The following is a 3967-nucleotide window of genomic DNA, read 5'->3' as shown; positions in this document are numbered from 1 at the left end:
ATTATTTTCGAAAATCCTCTCCCTCTCTCCTCTTATTCTATTTATTTATTCATCTACTAACATCTCTTCCTCACATCACTCACCAAATTCGAACCCCCTCTTCTATCTGTGTTCAAATTTTTCTTCTTCTTCTTTTTCTACTAACAATAAGGAACCTCTTTACTGTGACATAGAGGATTCCTCTTCTTTTCTTTTTCTCTTCTCTTTCTTATGAGCAAGGACAGAGAAAAAGGTATTCTTGTTGAAGCTGATCCAGAACCTAAAAGGACTCTGAAGAGGAAACTAAGAGAAGCTAAATTACAACAATCCAGAGACAACCTTATTGAAAATTTTGAACAAGTAAAGGAGATGGCAGCTGAACCTAACAACAATAATGCAAGGAGAATGCTTGGTGACTTTACTGCACCTAATTCCAATTTACATGGAAGAAGCATCTCCATTCCTGCCATTGGAGCAAACAACTTTGAGCTGAAACCTCAGCTAGTTTCTCTGATGCAGCAGAACTGCAAGTTTCATGGACTTCCATCTGAAGATCCTTTTCAGTTCTTAACTGAATTCTTGCAGATATGTGATACTGTTAAGACTAATGGAGTAGATCCTGAAGTCTACAGGCTCATGCTTTTCCCTTTTGCTGTAAGAGACAGAGCTAGAGTGTGGTTGGACTCTCAACCCAAAGACAGCCTGAACTCTTGGGATAAGCTGGTCACGGCTTTCTTAGCCAAGTTCTTTCCTCCTCAAAAGCTGAGCAAGCTTAGAGTGGATGTTCAAACCTTCAGACAAAAAGAAGGTGAATCCCTCTATGAAGCTTGGGAAAGATACAAACAGTTGACCAAAAAGTGTCCTTCTGACATGCTTTCAGAATGGACCATCCTGGATATATTCTATGATGGTCTGTCTGAGTTATCAAAGATGTCATTGGATACTTCTGCAGGTGGATCCATTCACCTAAAGAAAATGCCTGCAGAAGCTCAAGAACTCATTGACATGGTTGCAAATAACCAGTTCAGGTACACTTCTGAAAGGAATCTTGTGAATAATGGGACGCCTATGAAGAAGGGAGTTCTTGAAATTGATACTCTGAATGCCATATTGGCTCAGAATAAAATATTGACTCAGCAAGTTAATATGATTTCTCAGAGTCTGAATGGAGTGCAAGCTGCATCCAACAGTACTCAAGAGGCTTCTTATGAAGAAGAAGCTTATGATCCTGAAAACCCTGCAATAGTAGAGGTGAATTACTTAGGTGAACCTTATGGAAACACCTATAATCCATCATGGAGAAATCATCCAAATCTCTCATAGAAGGATCAAAGGCCTCAACAAGGCTTTAATAATGGTGGAAGAAACAGGTTTAACAATAATAAACCTTTTCCATCATCCACTCAGCAACAGACAAAGAACTCTGAACAAAATACTTCTAATTTAGCAAACTTAGTTTCTGATCTATCCAAGGCCACTATAAGTTTCATGAATGAAACAAGGTCTTCCATTAGAAATTTAGAAGCACAAGTGGGCCAGCTGAGTAAAAGGATCACTGAAATCCCTCCTAGTACTCTCCCAAGCAAAATAGAAGAGAATCCAAAAGGAGAGTGCAAGGCCATTGACATAAGCACCATGGCCGAACCTGTAAGGGAAGGAGAGGACGTGAATCCCAAGGAGGAAGACCTCCTGGGACGCCCAGTGATCAATAAGGAGTTTCCCTCTAAGGAACCAAAGGACTCTGAGGCTCATATAGAGACCATAGAGATTCCATTGAACCTCCTTATGCCATTCATGAGCTCTGATGAGTATTCCTCTTCTGAAGAGAATGAGGATGTTACTGAAGAGCAAGCTGCCAAGTTCCTTGGTGCAATCATGAAGCTGAATGCCAAATTATTTGGTATTGAGACTTGAGAAGATGAACCTCCCTTGTTCACCAATGAACTAAGTGATCTGGATCAACTGACATTGCCTCAGAAGAGACAAGATCCTGGAAAGTTCATAATACCTTGTACCATAGGCACCATGATCTTTAAAGCTCTGTGTGACCTTGGTTCAGGAATAAACCTCATGCCCCTCTCTGTAATAGAGAAACTGGGAATCTATGGGGTGCAAGCTGCTAAAATCTCATTAGAGATGGCAGACAATTCAAGAAAACAGGCTTATGGACAAGTAGAGGACGTGTTAGTAAAGGTTGAAGGCCTTTACATCCCTGCTGATTTCATAGTCCTGGATACTGGAAAGGAAGAGGATGAATCCATCATCCTAGGAAGACCTTTCCTAGCCACAGCAAGAGCTGTGATTGATGTGGACAGAGGAGAATTGATCCTTCAATTAAATAAGGACAACCTTGTGTTTACAACTCAAGGATCTCTCTCTGCATCCATGGAAAGGAAGCAGAAAAAGCTTCTCTCAAAGCAGAGTCAACCAAAGCCCCCACAGTCAGACTCTAAGTTTGGTGTTGGGAGGCCACAACCAAACTCTAAGTTTGGTGTTGAACTCCCATATCCAAACTCTAAGTTTGGTGTTGGGGGAGTCTCAACAATGCTCTGAACATCTGTGAGGCTCCATGAGAGCCCACTGTCAAGCTATTGACATTAAAGAAGCGCTTGTTGGGAGGCAACCCAATTTCTATTTATCTAACTATATTTTTCTTAGTTATATGTCTTTATAGGTTCATGATCATGAGGAGTCACAAAATAAATATAAAAATTGAAAATGGAATCAAAAACAGCAGAAGAAAAATCACACCCTAGAGGAAGCATCTGCCTGGCGTTCAACGCCAGAATAGAGCATGGTTCTGGCGCTGAACGCCCAAAATGGGCATCATCTGGGCGCTGAACTCCAGAATTGCACCCTGGAGAGGAGCTGGCGCTGAACACCCAGAACAAGCATGGTTCTGGCGTTCAACGCCAGAAATGGGCAACAAATGGGCGTTGAACGCCCAAAATGGGCACCAACTTGGCGCTGAACGCCCAGAGTTGTGTGCAAGGGCATTTTACATGCCTAATTTGGTGCAAGGTTGTAAATCCTTGAACACCTTAGGATCTGTGGACCCCACAGGATCATCTCAGGATCTGTGGACCCCACAGGATCCCCACGTACCTCCACTCACTTCTTCTCACCCCTCTTTAACACAATCCCATAAACACTCTTCCCTATAACCACTTCACTACTCACATCCATACACCCACCTACCATAAATATTCAACATCTCTTTCCCACCCAATCCCACCCATATGGCCGAATACACACACCCCTCCATCTCTTCCATTTTTTCTTCTTCTTCTTCTATTCTTTCTTCTTTTGCTCGAGGGCGAGCAAAATTCTAAGTTTGGTGTGGTAAAAGCATAAGCTTTTTGTTTTTCTATTACCATTGATGGCACCCAAGACCGGAGAATCCTCTAGAAAAGGGAAAGGGAAGACAAAAGCTTCCACCTCCGAGTCATGGGAGATGGAAAGATTCATCTCCAAAGCCCATCAAGACCACTTCTAAGATGTTGTGGCCAAGAAGAAGGTGATCCCCGAGGTCCCTTTCAAACTCAAGAGAAATGAGTATCCGGAGATCCGACATGAAATCCAAAGAAGAGGTTGGGAAGTTCTAACAAACCCCATCCAACAAGTCGGCATCCTAATGGTCCAAGAGTTCTATGCCAATGCATGGATCACTAGGAACCATGATCAAAGTAAGAACCCGAATCCAAAGAATTATGTTACAATGGTTCGGGGGAAATACTTAAATTTTAGTCCGGAGAATGTGAGGCTGACGTTTAACTTGCCTATGATGCAAGGAGATGAGCGCCCCTACACTAGAAGGGTCAACTTTAATCAAAGGTTGGACCAAGTCCTCATGGACATATGTGTGGAAGGAGCTCAATGGAAGATTAACTCCAAAGGCAAGCCAGTTCAACTAAGAAGACTGGACCTCAAGCCTGTGGCTAGAGGATGGTTAGAGTTCATCCAACGCTCCATCATCCCCACTAGCAAC

The 3967-nt window shown here is 42.6% G+C and overlaps 1 non-coding gene across 1 annotated transcript; it reads right to left on the bottom strand.

Annotated features, from left to right (window-relative positions):
- Positions 1–747: 747 nt before the first annotated feature.
- On the bottom strand, positions 748–855 carry LOC112781545 (small nucleolar RNA R71). The gene has a single exon (XR_003192317.1). It is a non-coding gene; the product is annotated as a small nucleolar RNA R71 (small nucleolar RNA).
- Positions 856–3967: the final 3112 nt, after the last annotated feature.

This window comes from Arachis hypogaea, chromosome 19 (assembly GCF_003086295.3).
Source record: "Arachis hypogaea cultivar Tifrunner chromosome 19, arahy.Tifrunner.gnm2.J5K5, whole genome shotgun sequence".
Lineage (NCBI taxonomy): Eukaryota > Viridiplantae > Streptophyta > Magnoliopsida > Fabales > Fabaceae > Arachis > Arachis hypogaea.
Note: the sequence above shows the minus strand (reverse complement) of the source record. Positions and strands in the feature narration are given on the sequence as shown.